General features: G+C 39.0%; 1 protein-coding gene across 2 annotated transcripts in view; it reads left to right on the top strand.

The window, feature by feature from the left end:
• Positions 1-7,692: 7,692 nt before the first annotated feature.
• Positions 7,693-16,373, top strand: part of LOC146459725 (profilin) — a 13,553-nt gene continuing 4,872 nt past the window's right edge. The window contains exon 1 of one of the 2 annotated variants that reach the window (XM_085088946.1): positions 7,693-7,852. The gene's annotated coding sequence lies outside the window, so the exon portion shown is untranslated. The remainder of the gene's footprint in view (positions 7,853-16,373) is intronic. The other variant, XM_085088947.1, reaches the window with a different exon arrangement.

The following is a 16,373-nucleotide window of genomic DNA, read 5'->3' as shown; positions in this document are numbered from 1 at the left end:
AATTTTTATCATATATTACTATTAATAATGCCTGTGTAAGCACTGTGCCCAAATTGGCGTTCAAGTCGAATTTGCTCTTTTGTGGTTCAAATTTTAGTTATCATGTAAGAGATGTTACAAACCAAAGTTCCGTATATATCTGTTGATCAGTGTCGCCCACTTTTAGTGTCACCAAAAAGCTATATTTGTGTGGTTGTAGGCATTCAAATAATGGTTCAGTATTGCTAACCCTACTAGTACAGAGAAACTAGTATTTATTATGTTTGATTGCGGATGGCTATGATGGAAATTAATGGATTGCAGCTTGAGAAGAAATAAGCCAATTTTTCAGTTCAATTGCTTCTGGCTATTTTAAAAAATTGCCTGAAACCGAGACCTTGGAAAGCCCACTTTCCACGGGACCAATTACATTTTATTGGGACAAATATTCAGTGGTGTTTAATATTACCTTCTCTCAGTTTGCAGGTATACTACTGTCGTCAATTAGAACATAACTACTTAGCACAACGAATGATGGATTCAGCACTCGAATTTCTTAAGTTCATGATGGCCAAATTACCTCATCAGCTCCATTGATAAACAAGCATTTCGTTTCCACTCCCTATCGACGCAGCACCATAGTTTCTTTAGAAACCAATCCCACGCTGTACCCCGGCTTGACCTCATACTTAGCATAACGTTTGCGGCTTTAATTCAAACTGGGAGAAGCTTTTTTTGCAGTTAAGGTTTCCTGACTACAAAGCTGGGTTTTTGTCCTGTTTGGCCCTGTTTCTTCCTTTCTTCTTCTCTACCGTCTCAAAAATTGCGCGCATCACTTTCCGTACGGCTTCAAGATTTACAAGGAAGTTGAACAAGTTGTTCTAACGCTAAAAGCCATGCGCGCGAAAACGCTTTACAGTGTGAACGCACCTCTACAAACTCCCGCCTAAACTACCGCCTACCCTTCAGAGAACCCCTTCAGAGTGTCCTTCAGAGTGGTCAAACGGATGAGCATGCGCGTTACTCAGTTAGCCAGTTCACTATCAAGACTCAGTGGGAGTACAGCGACAGTACGTCGATTTTTAATTTAAGAATTAAATATTCTTGAGAATCTATACGTTATTGCTTATCCTGCCTGATCGCCGTCATGCACCGGTGAAAAAAAAAATACAATTACAATGAAAGAGGGAAAACAAAGCGATAACAAAACACGACAGAAACATAGAGGCCATTTAACTGCACTCGATCAGTTCAGAGAGTCAGCCGGACCAATTTTCGAAACTGGCAAAGCAAAACGATAAATGGTTTCTGTTTGTGTTCAGTACATGGCAAAGCTAAATTAAAACAAGAAAAATGTGCTGGATATAATGCGATAACTTTGAACCATCTATTTGACCGCTGTGGACGCCTACCCAGTGATGCAGATTTTTCCCGCCAAAATTTCACTTAAAGCTTGGATAGTGTGGTACGTAGCTTTGCTCAACTGGCATCAATGAAAACATTCGCACGAAGAACGGCTCATTTTTCATCAAGCTATGAAACACTTTTTGGACTTTTTAAACTTTCAATCGAAGTGAAAATGAACTGCAGATGCTCTCAGAAAAAGGAGAAGGATGATAATAGCGTTTGCGGACGGGAAAACAGTAACGAAAGTCGGGCATAAGTGATGACGGAATGAAGGTAAGCTTTAAGGCTGTTTTTGCCGCCGGTAAAAGACGCACAACGTGGCTTTTGGTCTTAGTTTTGTTTGTACATGGATTACATTTGTTAATACAATCCTCTTTGCGCTTTGCCGCCTTTTGTTGTGAGGTTTTTTTATTTAGATTTAAACAAGCTTAACACAATGTGTGAGCTTAGTCTTCTTCGTCGCTTTAAAGCTAGTTCGTTGAAGATAGCAGCTTAGCTCGGCTTATATTAAGCACACTGAATAATTATAGTGACGCATTCATGTTTATTTATTTGATTGAGAGCCTTAGCGTACAAAACTCAGTAACGTAAAGGCTAAAAGCAGAAGTTAAAGGAATTGCCTCTTTTCGGAGCAAATTGATTGCATTGCCGCCATGTTGGTGCCAAAACAAAGGAAATTGGCTCACATAGTTGCATAAAAATGGAAGTTAACTCCCAGAGGAGAAAAATCTTATTGCTCCTAACCAACAACATGGCCGCCATGACGTTTTTAAATCAGCCTATAGTGCTTTCTACATGTAGATCTTATCAATACAGTCGACTCCCGATAACTCGAACCTTCAAGGGAAATTGAAAAAAGTTCGAGTTATCGAGGGTAAAATTATATAGAAAATGACCTGAAAGGAAAGGAAAATTGGTTCGAGTTAGTGCGAGGTTCGAGTTAGCGAGGGTTCGAGTTATCGGGAGTCGACTGTAGCTATAATCTGAGTTAAGTTTGTCAACAAATGAGCTTTAATGAGTTATAAGCTTAGCTGGTATCACATTTACTTCTAAGCTTTTTTTTTTAATAATTCCAGAAATGTAATCTTGACTCAACGCTAGCCTTCCCTCTTAATAAGCAGTGAAGCTTAAATTCTTCCAGCTAGATATAAAAGGCTAGCCAGTTGGCTGGAGTCCTTGCCAAGCAGGTTCTGTTAACAATTTCAACTGGGACAGACCAGTAAAAATCATCTTCCGCGACTTGAGATATTTACCATTTTTACTGTAGGCTTATTGAATTATTCCATGTCCTACTGATTTTGGCGCTAATTTTACGAAACGGACGGAACCAGCGGGCATTTCGCATTTGAAAGAAATGAAGACATTATGATTGGTATGTTAAACGTTCGACTGGGAAATGTAGAGGTAATAGTTACCGCGTTGTAAGCCCGGGGTTCGATCGACACATCAGCTTGGCAAATAGTATAGAATGATATACCTAAAGGTAAACTCCTAACACGAGCCATAGATATAGACCACATGGCAAGAGCTTAACCATGTTTCTGTTGCTTGAACTGAGAGGTTTTCACTACTCTTGATAGTTGCTTTCAGTAGTATAGTTATTTTAAAGGGGCGTGTTCTAGGAGTTTGGCGGTCGTAACCGTGTGCTTTTATCATGCGTGGATGAAGGTGCCCAGTCGTGGTTTGCTTTTTGGCACGAAAACTAAAATACTTAATAGTACTAGTTATAATCATGGATTAGTATAAAGTGCGTTCTCTCATGGTATCTACAGGAGATCTTGTTCTGCTGTGGAATTGATAAAATTGTTAAAACTAATGTTTTCAAATTTTATATGTACCCATCTTTTCACTTTATGATACGAGTTGCATTGCTTCAACACAAGGCGTCTTAAAAAAAGTGGCATCAGAACTTTATTTGTTTAAAGTGTCACTACTTTACGTAAAAGAAAAGAAACGAAAGAAAGAAAGAAAACACCTTTTGCATGCAATGACTTTGACAAGACTATTGGGTTCAAACCTTGCATTTACATCGAACTTATTTGCAATTTGTTTCAATTTTTGGATAAAATTACCATTTTTCAAGACGCGTGACAACTATAAGTGAACCTTTTGACCAGGGCCTGTGGCCCGTCAATACAAATTTTGCCTGAAAGCCTTATAAGTAGACTCTGAGAATAGTAATTTAACAATATTGGACATGCTAGTTTTAGGCTTCCATGATCCCAATTCAGTCACGTTCGTATCTTTTGAAGTGATGCTAAAAATGTTTTTATACCGGCTCTGTTTATGACACTTCCAAAGCTTTCGGGTTTTTCATATTTGGTTTTTCCTTGAGCAGTAGCTAACAATAGTACTAGTTACCAAACATCGTTAGTTTTCAACATGATTCCGAAGGAAGTTATATTTTCCGCTAACAATGGATAATTTGTTAACATAGCGTGCGTTTGGCCGGTGTATCGAGGAAATATATGGGCTGACACAGTCTTCTGGCTCTAGTTTATTAATTTTGTACAGTTATAAAAATAGACCTGCTAAGAACGAGACATCACAACTGCTTCAATTTTTCTCGACTGTTTCTGAATTACGAACAATGATAACAAAAGTTGTCCGAAAACCAGAGAGAGCAAAGAACACGGATTTTCGACTAGGCCAGTTATAAAAATTTGTTTTCAAACCGGAACAGCTGACTGTTAAGTCCTAGACGTAATTATAAACTCAATGAAAAGGAAAATTGATTCTGGTGTAAGTTCAGTTTGTCCAAAATTTGAATGGGATTTTCCACTTCTCCGATCAGAGCAATGTGCAGTTCCAGAAAATACCCATACCCACCCCAAGGAAGGTCGTTAGAAATTCCTAGGGGGAGGGGGGGTCTTAAAAGTCAAAAGTTTAGAAGAAAAGTATGAAGTTAAACTGGAATTTCCTGGGGGTGGGAGTCGGGGGGGAGGTCTCAAAATAAAAAGCCTTCCTTGGGGGAATATGCACAACCGCAGAACAGTTTTTCCTTGCATTGTTGTACAAAAGTTGTTAGATTGATGCCCAAGAAAATTTCTTTTCTGTTGTGGTGGTTTTAAAATTACCGCTTCGTTCTAACTATCGGTCCCGCTTCTTCCGGTGGAAAAGGTCTGGTTAATAATTTGCGAAAACTTACCTTTTATTCCTCCCACTTTTCACCACCTCATTGTCATTTTAGAAAGAGGTATTCTCCTTTTCCTCCTAGCTTTTTTGTCTTCTTTTGTTTTTTCTCAGGGGTACCACCTCCATTTCCCCTTCGTTACTCGATCGGTTCAGATTCAAACAAGCCGGGGTGCTTTGACCTCTACTCCCTTGGCGGGTTAGACAATAGTGACCGGGTGGTGTAGCAAAGAATGCACCATTTTTGGCACTGAACCGGTGCTGCCCATGCACAACTCGATCAAAATACTACAACTTTATACCAAAATATACGGACCACCGCTCCCGCCGCCACTTACTCACAAACTTTACCGCAGGTGGATAAATTCAGGCCCTCTGAAACCGCAACAAGGAAAATATTTCACTCTTTTTGAGGCCGCGTAATCGTGATCAGCTCCTTCCTTGTAGTGGTTTGCTGTCTCAAATTATGAAATAGGATACAGTCAAACCCTGTTTTCACGGAAACCGTTGGGACCAGAAAAAATGTCTGTATTACAGTGTGTCCTGGAGAGGGACCAAGAAAATTGTCCGTAATAACGAGTGTTCTTATTCAGCGGGTGTCCGTAAAGTGAGGTTTCATTAATTAAAAAGCCAAATAGCATTTACAGTTATAACTTAAGGTGGGGCTCTACCTGAATTTGAGTGAAATTTGAAGAGGTTTTAAGAATGGATAGAAAAAAGAAAATGATTTTTGGAACACTAATAGGCAGTCGATAACCACGCAAGAGCACCCCAGGTTGCTAGTGGACCGTCTATTAATTATTAACTACAAAATCTAATTTTAAAACTTCACTAAATCTTCAACATTTCTTATTTCTTTTAATTTTACCAATTCTTCAAGAAAAATTATTTCCTTACAAATATACCTAAAAATCACCCAAAAATTGATAAAAACCCCAAATCATTGATTTGTGTTATGAATGGAGGGTTTTTGTATTGCTTGAAATGCAAACAAGATATTTCCATTTGACCGATTTTAAGCGGCGTGAAAACGGCTTTCAGGTGAACCCCCACCTTAAGATCGGTACTAGGCCCAGTAGGAATACCAAGGTCTAGAACCCAAACACATGAAAACTCTTTTATGGCGCGGGCCGCAAGGCTCCTTTGTTAATGATAGAATTGTATATTTTTAACTTAAATCTAACTATTTAAATCCATTGCATATTTATTTTAAGATGGGTAAATAAAGCTTGTTATTGTTATATTGTTCACTGTACTTACAAACACCTTAACTTATAGCACTGAAATATTGAGAAGGTCACAGCTTCCTGAATTCATATATATTTTTTCGCGCCCTATATATTTTTCACGCGACTGCCACGCAGGCTAGGCAAATGTTGAAACCGTTTAAACGGGCCTTTAAATTAATAGTAAATATCACTGAGTTAGACAAATGGGTACATAACTTTTCTGTTCCACATACCACTAGTTTATTGAACCGACCACCGGGCACACTTGCATTCACCAGTTCGAACTACTAGTCATTGATTCGCTTGATATGATATTTTTTTCAGGGTACCCAAACATCACCAAAGAAATAAGCTGTTCCCATTCCTGAAAACGGCAAACAGTGCAGAGAGCTACTCGATGGACGTTGGAAGGTGAAAAGCTGGGCTTTCCTAATGAAGCTGTTGTCCGGTCAGTGAAGAAATGATTCAGCGTGTAGGGACCCTGTAAGCAATTAGTTTTAGACGAAATTAAAGAAACGATTTTTCGATAAATTTTGCCACCTGAACTCTTTTGTAGTTCCTTTTGTGCCCTGTTTGGTTTTCTGGGTCGATGAGGCGATTTCCCGTAAAGGGCGTAGAGAAGAAGAGAAGAGAGAAGCCGTTGGAACTTCACAAAATCGCCCCACGTAGGATAAAAAAGAAACTACAAAAAAGTTCAGGTGAGAAATTTCTATTAAAAAAAATTATTCCTAATTCTGCCTTCAAATACGTTATTTTTACCCATACAAACCCTCCTAATTTCACCATTACGCAATGGTCACTTTGATGCTCAAATTGCGTGACGCTGGTGTGTACGTCGTTACAAAGGTGAACACAAATCGTACAGCTTGGACTTCCTGTGGCGGAGGCAAGCGCGAGTGACGCGCGTCGGAAGGGGCGTTTTTTTGTTTGTTTGCGCCCCTTTCGTCGCGCGTGTCTCGCGCTCCACGCTCGTCTTGTGCTTGCCTCTGCTAGCCTGAAAAACGCCAAGAAATATAAGCGAATAAACTGCAGAGGAACGCGAATGAAAATACTGCAAGTATACGGAGGAAGTTTTCTACGCAGTCAGATTAGTCTTGCACTCCTGCCTTGTATTTATTTTAAAATATAACACTCGTTTTGCACGCAAGATTCGCTCGCATACATCGCAAATGTTCTTCCAATCTTCGTGCGTCTCCCCACTAGCTGAAGGCCTGGAACAGGGAGCCCCTAGGAACAGAAGGTAGGGAGACTGTTGCGTTTTCCTTTCCTTTCCGTGTCATTTGCTTGGAATATTGGCCTGCTATAACGGAAATCACGGCCACCGATTTGAAACTCCTTAAATTTTAAAATATCACATGACTCCGCGTAAGACAAAATTTGTTATAAAGCAAACAAAGTGTCCACAAATATAAATATTTCCACAAATTCTGTTGACGTATGTATGTTGGATTATATTTAGGGGAGGACTTTCTTCTGTCAGCTATTGATAGATTTTTGTCAACAGGCCAATATCAAGTGCCATAATTATAAACCATGAATGAGGCTGAACATGGTGCAGTTCATCGAAATTAAAATAGTACCCCCCTATTTTCCTATCTCTTATGAAATTTCGCTTTTCCTTATTTTCCAGCTACATCCTAACAGCAATACGAATCTGTCAATCAATCAACCAATCAATCAATTATTGCCCGCAAGTGGAGCATGAGCGGTGCCTTGACCAAGTCGTATGTAAATTTCCTGATAGCTTGCCCTCGGCCTCGACCAGGAAATGTTTTGTCGAATGTATAACAAAAATGCCTTAAAACTACCACAAAATCACTCAAAGCGTTGTACGTGCAACGATTCTTTATTTATACCAGGATTGACGAAAACAAAAGGAAATGGCCTGATAAAATGCATTTCCGTTTCCGCATGGCAAGTTGTTCACGTGGTCTGCACGTTCCAGGCCACACCCCCAAAATGCTGACCGCTTGTGCACTGAGAACTAGCCAAGTACTGCGGGCTCAGGAGGCCGCACCTCGATCGATTTTGCCTGCACTCTTGGTGGCTCGCTTAGTTGGCACTTTGACTGCGAAGGAATTTTGACTTTCCCTGTCCATCACTCGGTAAGTACTGCTCTCTTTTCTCCATTTTAAAACTCAAACAACGTTTTTGCATGTTATGTTTTCGTTTGAGGGCGTAATTTTGATGTGCTAAGCGCATATGCGACCTTCCACGCGACGCATGTTGCGATGTTGTAATAAGCGTGGACAGCTACATCGTAGTTTCTCGCATTTTCAGTTCTCCGGCCCTTGATTGAGGGGCCGTTTCAATACTTCTGATCCTCTAGATCTCTTTCTCGCAGCCTCTTAACGGCGCAGTGCGAATCCTCTGCTTTCTCCGGTAAAATCTCCCGACGTTTCCTTGTCTTTGCAATCGTAAAAGTTGGCTCGATATTTCCTTATGCGGTTCACTGCCCTTCACGGCTCGGATTCCTTATCTGCCTTTTCCTGTCTCACCAGAAATACCTTTGCTTGATTTCGCTATGTTCGTCGATGTAACTTTGATAGCTTTTGTCTTGTTTACTAATTTTTTTTTCTGTTGCCGGCATACAATAGGGCTTGAGCTCGATGCTTTCTAGCCAGTGTGTAGTTGAAATCGGAATTTTAAATTCTTTATAATGCGTGTCTCCGAAAGACTGCAACTGCGGGTTTCGCAATTTATATTGCCTTGTCAAGCGAACACGGTCATTTCGGCTTTGAATAGCATTGGTAGAGACGAGGTGCCTTTTAGTGAGGCTTAGACAAGACTTGTTTGTTTGTGGAAGAACGGCCAAGCAATGTTTTAAATTTCTGTCGAACAGCGCAAATAATGCTCTCAAGTGAAATCTTGAAAATGATGATGGACTAACAGCTGTTCTGTAGTCTATATTTTCTGTTCCATTTCGTTGATCAACATGCTTTTAGTGGCTGTTACTCCAGTTTCCTTCTGTTTAGTCATTGTGTAATTGCAACTGTAATAAGTGAAATCAAAGTTCAAGCAGTCAATTGTGTTACAGATGGTTTGCTAAACTACCCGTAAATTTGATATTATTTCATTTCATAATCAGTAGAAATCCCTGATTCTCTGAACAGAGATTGTATCAAAGCCATTGTTTTTAAAGCATGTTAACTGATTTGTGGGGGTTTTATGTTGTCAGTTATTTGTGTTTGCCATTTGTTTAAAGTGCCAAACTGGAGGAAAATTATGGAGGTAACATAATAAGACATTCAAGCATCTTTGTTTGTGCTGTTTGAGTTTCAAAGTACTTTCTCTTCCATCGAATGATGTAAATTAAATGCTAAAATCTGACAGCAAATTCAGAGAATATATAAACAGTGAAATATTTTAAGTGGGTTAGAAATGTATGTTTAATAAAGCAAGCAAATGTGTGCATAGTATTTTTGCCATGCTGGTTAGACATTATACCCGCTTTCAAGGATTACAAGGATTTTCCTTCTCTAATGAGTGGTTACAGAGGTTGACGAAGTAATTCTTCTTGCTTGAGTTAGTCACTGAGAAGTTAATCATTATTAATTAAGAACTTGTTTCAGGAAAAGGGTGAACAGTTATTCATCAAGCAAATTTGACTCACCTCACATAATCTAAGTTATAGTATGAAGTTATGATAACGCTATTTTCAGTTAGGCGAGCCTTGCAGTGCTTCAGCTTGTCCTGCAATCAGTTTGTGCATTTTGTTTTTGGTATTTTTTTGAATGTTATTGGGTACTGTTGCACACTGTTTTTTTTATAAGAATTTATTTTATAAGGATATTGAGGCTGGAATTTGTGAAATTTTAAGAATATTTCAAGAATAAACCCGAGGCTGCAGATATTTTGAAAATAATAAAATAGATTTGTGTGTTGAAAGTACAGTTATATGTTTTTAACTAAACCATAGAACATTCTTCCTTTCTCCAAACAGCAAAACTAGCCAATAAAACAATAAAAAACCTGCACTAGCCAAAAGTTTGATGCTACTGACAGTTCGATCTGGATGCCAAACGCTTTGACACCCCAATACATTCTAAAATGGAAATGTCATATGCTATAATCTAAGAATATTCACAAGAATATTTTCAGCCTAACATCCACAGAAAAAATGAGAATATTCAGCCTGGGCCATTGGCACGCGTGAACCCCAAGGGCAGAATGTGTGAAGGCCTGCCCGCTTTACGAGACGAAACTTAGGTTGAAAATTTACCGCGGTCAAAAGGATGAGGCCCCGACACAATAGCATCTTATAGCCTATTGTGATGTTATTGTTTTCCGTTGAATAGATTTTTTTCTCAAGTAAACCACATGAAACATGAAATGCCACCTTACAATTTATGCAGCCGTTCTTTGGAGTCGTTGCATAGGAAACTTAGTCTCTGGACTGTTTTAGGTGCATGGATTTCCACCATTGCGTAATTTTATGTACAGTACCGCTCGAAACTATGGGACCATTTGCCGCGAATTTGCCTTGGTCGATTCGCAGTTTTGATCTGCGGTTTCACCTAGGCAAAACCTCATCTAACTGCAATAAAAACCTCGGTTTAACCTAGGTTTTTTTCGGTTGACTTAAGCCGCGGTGAAAGGCAGGACGCGGTTGGGTTTAAATAGGCTATTGTTCACTTTGTTTTCATGTTCTTCGAGGACAATAAGCAAACTGTCGGGTTTTAGGTGTGATAAATTTCACGGAAGCGCACTCGCTCTCAAGGGAAATAATCAAAGCGCTCTGTGAGCGAACTCGTGAATTGAACTAGTAAATGTAATAATATTTCGGATTACATGTATGCCAAAAATTATTTGCTTAACGTGCAAAACAATTCATTAAACTTCACACGCACAATTCCTTTTGATACGCGAAGCAACGCAAAGGTCAGTGAAAGCTCGAATGCTAGTCGACGAAAGAAGAGAGCGCTTCCAGGTCTTTTTGAAGGAATTACAATGGAACTAGTTGGGCATAAGTGAAAAGGCACTACTACTCCCGTTGTGGCTGAATAACAAACTGCAAGCGTCCAGGTTTCCTACCAAGAATCGCCGTAAATTAACTTACTATAATTTTTTTCCGCATTGTGTTGTTGCGGAATGAAACTTGATACACGTGAAGGAATTTGGTTGCCTAGCACGTGACTGAAATCTTCCCGTGTTTTTATCATGGCACGGTCCTTTCTACGTCCAAACGACGGTTTCTCTCAACGTTTTAAAACATCGAAAGGAGCTTTTCACTTTTGCTTAAGTTGCTGTTTTCGTTTTATCCAAAGTAAATATTAATAGAAATACATTAAGCGTTGCGGTAATTTTCCGCGTTTGTGTTTGCTCCAAGTGAATCGATCTTATCATTCGCACTCGATACCGAATCAAATCTATTACGAAGTTTTAGTTTTTCGAATCCGGATTACATTGGCAATACATTTGGAGGGATTTTAAGTTTGTTTTTCTCCGTGTCTGTACTGAAATCCGATTGCACATTTTGAATTCAGCGTCGCTATTTCGATTGAGCTTTGTTGCGCACTTTACATCAGTGGGAAGGGTTATCAGGAGGTTTATCAAACGAATAGAATATCTTTCTTGACTGTGTGGCATAAACAGCAAGAACTAAACTGAAACTATGTCTTTTACTCTGTGATTATTGCCTGTAGCGTGACAAAAACTGAACATGTCCCAAATGCAGAAAAAGAAACTTTCGTCAGTGACTGCCACACGAATTGTTATCGGTTGTTCGGTTTCCGATTCGGTGAGTTTTTACAAATTCTTTTTTTTGAGGGCTTCTTTAGGATGAAAAGTGAGATAATGTTTCACAATACCCTGACAATAGTAATTAATGATTATTGTATTTTTACCGAGGCATTGCCGCGTCTAATTCTCCGCGGCTTTCGGTTGCTTTCGTCTTTGCGCGGTTGCGGTTTTCGTCCCACCGCGGTGAATTCGCGGCAATCACGTTCGGCAAAGACGAGGTTTAACCGCGTGCAAATGGTCCCATAGTTTCGAGCGGTACTGTACGTAAGCCCTCTTCTCTAGCCATTTCAATTCACGCCCTTAGATTACACGTGTCCCGCGTATGTGGATTTCCGTAAAAAGATCCAGGAAACAGACCGAGCACGTGATTTGCTTTCCTCCGATGAATGTTGCATGACTCGCGTGACATGTGTTGTCCGTAATATACTGTACATTAATTGTGACTTCCTTCAAGTTCTTCTCGAAATGTTTCAAGTTAAATCAAAATTTAAAGGAATTCAGTGCCTTTAGATAAAGAAATATCTTTCCTCTCTTTCAAAAAAAATTATCGATGTTTTATTATTGACGTTAATGCTGTGCACTTTATGTCAGTTTTAAAAAGTAAGCGTCATCTTGTCGGGTTTTGCACGCCACAAGCGATGGTGTTATTTCCTTCTAATCTTTGCTTTCTGTGTATTTCCTTACTTAAGCGGCCGAAAATAATGTTTTTGTGTGTACTTTTCTAGTATGAAGAAACGGACGTTTTTACTTGGAAATTCCAACACATGAAAATTGAAAATATGCAAATCATGCACTTGCATGGAGCCTTTACAATTATGGCAGACCGTGCCGACAGCTGTGTTTGTTTGTAGTTTTGCTGAAGATAAAAGAAATTATTACGCTATTAAACGCTATTTGACGCTTGGCAAACAAAAAAGTTTCATTCGTTAAACAAAACAAAGGAACGCAGCACGCATGTAAATTGCAAACGAAATTAATCTAAGCGTGACAACACTGACAACGCCTCATTCGCCATTTTCGATCAATTTGTTTGAAAAATTTCGAGTCCAGCACGGATATTTTGATAGCAGATTTACTGAGCGATAAACAATAAGCTATATAAGTCAAAGTTTAACTTCAAAGTCCTTCCTATTGACCTTCATATTGACGTGCATGTACGCTTTGATCTCGAGAGACAGTGGCTTAAGCCGTGAGCGATACATCAATGAGATCGTAAGAGGTGGCTGTGGTTTCCGTGAAAATCTCTTGGGTAAATGCAACCTGATAACTAACAATAAAACAAAACAAAGAGCAAACAAAGGCAATTAACAGCATGAAGACGCGGCCATTGAAGAACGCTTGATTCCCTAGGTTTCGTCTTGGTTCAGTCTGTGCTTCGTTCGTTCGTCTTGAGGACGCAAGGGCAAGACGCGTGCACTGCCCTCGCGTCCACCTTGTGAAACCAGTGTTTTCAAAATAAGCCGTCGCATGCGGCGGCAACTTTTCTATTTGCAACGCCTATTTTCACTCTGATAAATTCTCAAAATAAATAAAGCGATCGATAAATAACTTACTAGTCTACCAATGAGTTAACAAAGCAATAAACAAACAAGCCTGGCTCACATTACGCAGAAACAATCACATAAAACTAGAATGAACGACGATCAAAGCGAACGTCGAGTGAACGTGGAGTTGGCTCAGTTGCTGGGCAGCGGTTTCTTTCAGCCAGTACTTCATGTAGTACTTATTATAAGCACATGACGAACTTCGCATGAATAGTGAATAATAATGAAGCGTCAACGAGGACTCGCGAAGATGTTGTAAATATACAGGAAATTATTGTTTAGGTTGATAACATGTACAACCACGTCAGTCATCAATTTATTGTTATCTTCAGCACTGATGATGTGTTTTGTGAGACTGACAAACGTATAGTCAAAATCTTCTTAAGTGGAGGCAACAGCCACATGAACATTCTGAATGGTGATATACTGAGGCCCTTTGGTTTTGCTTTGTGCTTAAGCCTGTAAAAGCTTTTTTTTAACCAATAAAGTGACAAATTGCCATGTTTTCAACAAGACTCAAAATGACCGTTTAGTGCTTCAGAATGCAGGAAAATGCATCTCTGAGAGTATAACACGTCAAATTTTTTGGGGGGGGCATGACCCCAGACCCCCGTTGAAGGCAAGGCCGGGAGGGCCTTGCGCAGACACTACGTGTCTGCAACGTCTATTTTAACAAGTCCAACTTCCACTTGAAAAGCTACTGAAAACGCTAATTATTTTCCCAACATTTGCAGCAAGCGAGAATTAATAGCAAAACAAGGCATAACAAGTTTATTTTGCTTCAAAAGACAAAATAAAATGCAAATGCTATCATAAAAAGTAATAAACAATTTAAAAGTTCATTGACTAATTATTTGTATCTAAAAGCAATTTTGGAACACAACTGACACTCTTACTTCACACTGGGCTAGTACATAATGTGAGGGGAGTGGGGTTGGCGCTTATTCAAGGGTGGGTGCTTATAATCTTTTGGGCTTTCAGGGTGGGTGCTGATTCAAAGGTGGGCGGTTAATGGAATAAATACGGTACTTTTGAAAATGACATCCATAAATCATTAGGAAAACAATCTTTTAAAGACAAATATTTATTGGAACATGCAAAGAAGGCAAAACAAATTTTAGTTTGACTCCCAAGGACAATGATATTATTGTACTCTGTGGTTGCTACAGGAAGAGCTGAAGATTATACAACATATAGCTGTATAACTGTGAGTTCTTAATCAAACTTGCAGTAACAGTAGAAACTCTTTGTGCATTTGCAGTGGACAAAAACGAAGTTGAAAACCCTGTTTTTATTTTCTTTGTTTGTTTGTTTGTTTTTTTTTTTTGCACTTTACTAAAACCATGATGAAGGACAGATGTGGTAGAGTTTGAGTAGGCCATTGTTAGTGGACTTGTTGTGGTAAACTTGGTGAAAACTTAACCCTTTAACCCCCAAGAGTGCCAATTGGCACATAATTCCATCCTTCTTTCAATATTTGACAGATTTCTATGAATTTTTGACACGGAGATGATCTTGTGAAGATCTACTCATTAAAGGGATAAAAACTTAACCCCCTCCCATATGTGATATGGATGACCACCCCCATAACTTTTCAACTTTTCCCCCCTAGAAGTTGTGGGCCTAAGTACATCTCTCACATGAATGAACATGTTGAGAACTACAAAATGAGCTATAGTTTAGAGGTATACCTAATATACACAAGGATTGGGACATTTTTGAACTTTATATTTTTAGATTTTTAGGGCATTTATCTCAAAGCTATAACTTTTCTCATTACGCGGGATGCCCTGAGGGGGCATACCGTGTCTAAAAACGGGTCGATTTCTTTTTTTCTTCTTTTTTTTTTTTTTGTCGTAGCCACAAATCTGTACATTAATTTATTCATTAAACTCTCCCCTCTCCTACTTGGGATGTATTGTTCTGATTGTCTTCAACAAAAGCAGGCCAATCAAAATCCTTTTTGTCGCTTATATCGCGAGGGAAGGGAACCACTCACCCCTACTTGTGTGATGTCAAAGCATCATTTGATTTATTTGTCAAAACCGGATTAAATTTCGCGCCATATTGTTAACATGTTGTGGACTCAAGTGTGCCGTTTTCAAACGGAAATTCCACCATTTTGAAGCGGTGAATCGAAAGAATAACTTCTAAGAAGCACTCGACATTTAAAACGGTGGAAATTGGTGAGTTCCTGGCGAAGGAATCATGCTTTGTTTGACAGTCTTAGACCACGATGCGAGACTGAAAAGAGGTCATTGAGAAGCTTACGTTATCATAATGGAATTTCAGAAATTTCCAGTGAAAGTCTGAGTCGCGTAACACAAGGGAAACAACGTAACGTGATCGTCGTGACTCAAACTATTACATTAGCAAGGATAGTTTTATAAATCTGCGAAGCATACAGTTGGAATAAATGCATCTCCTGTAAATGCCAGTATAGGCATCTTGTTCATAATAATTATGAACAAGATGCCTATATGAACTACACTCACGAGTAGCTTTAAAATGGTATATCATACATGGACATTTGAGTCTGTAGTCTAGGATCTGGAGAAAATGTCGTTTTGCCTTGGGGGTTAAATGGTTTTAAACAACATCAGACTTGTAAAATCTTCTTTCTTAGTGATTAAACCAAAGGGTTGCAAACTGTGAAAAAACAAGTTCTGTCATTCTCCATTTTGTTTATAAATACTGATCACTTGCACATAATTGCCCTTGCAGACTTTTGTATAATATACAAGATGGCATTATTACAGGTACCTGGTTGTAAATTGGGATCAATTTTATGCCTGTCAATTTATGCCCCAGAAACATTGAGAAAAATAGAATGCAAACCTAACCTAGACAAAAGAGCTTTTTGTCTACACAAAGCCGTGTCAAATTTCAGTTTTTGTTGGCTCGTGGGCCACACGGCTAAATTTTTAGATGCCGATTTTCGCTTTTTCCAAAGGAAAACACACCTTTTCGAAATGGTAAATCGAAAGAAGAACTACTAAGAAATACTCAACAGTTTTGACAGTGGAAATCCGAGAAATAACGGTGAAGAAATTGTGCTTTGAGTACAAATTATCGTTTTATCCGGGCGATGAGCAAGTGAACATCTCAAATCATTATTCAGGCCACAGACTTTCTGCGAAATTTTTTAGTACTTCTGGGAATTCAAGAGCCAAAAAATTACAGTTTTGATGGTGAATTTGTACTGAAATACTATTCTAATTGACCGATTCTTTGTATTCTAAACAGCTTTTGCGAAATTTTTGAAAAACGCTAGTTTTCTGGATAGATTAGTACTAGTTCTGTTTGGGAAGCAAACATGTATTCAAATTACCTGAAAATG

Source organism: Pavona decussata, unplaced genomic scaffold, assembly GCF_977016875.1.
Source record: "Pavona decussata unplaced genomic scaffold, jaPavDecu1.1 SCAFFOLD_217, whole genome shotgun sequence".
Lineage (NCBI taxonomy): Eukaryota > Metazoa > Cnidaria > Anthozoa > Scleractinia > Agariciidae > Pavona > Pavona decussata.
The sequence above is the reverse complement of the archived record's forward strand: the minus strand, read 5'-3'. Positions and strand labels throughout refer to the sequence as shown.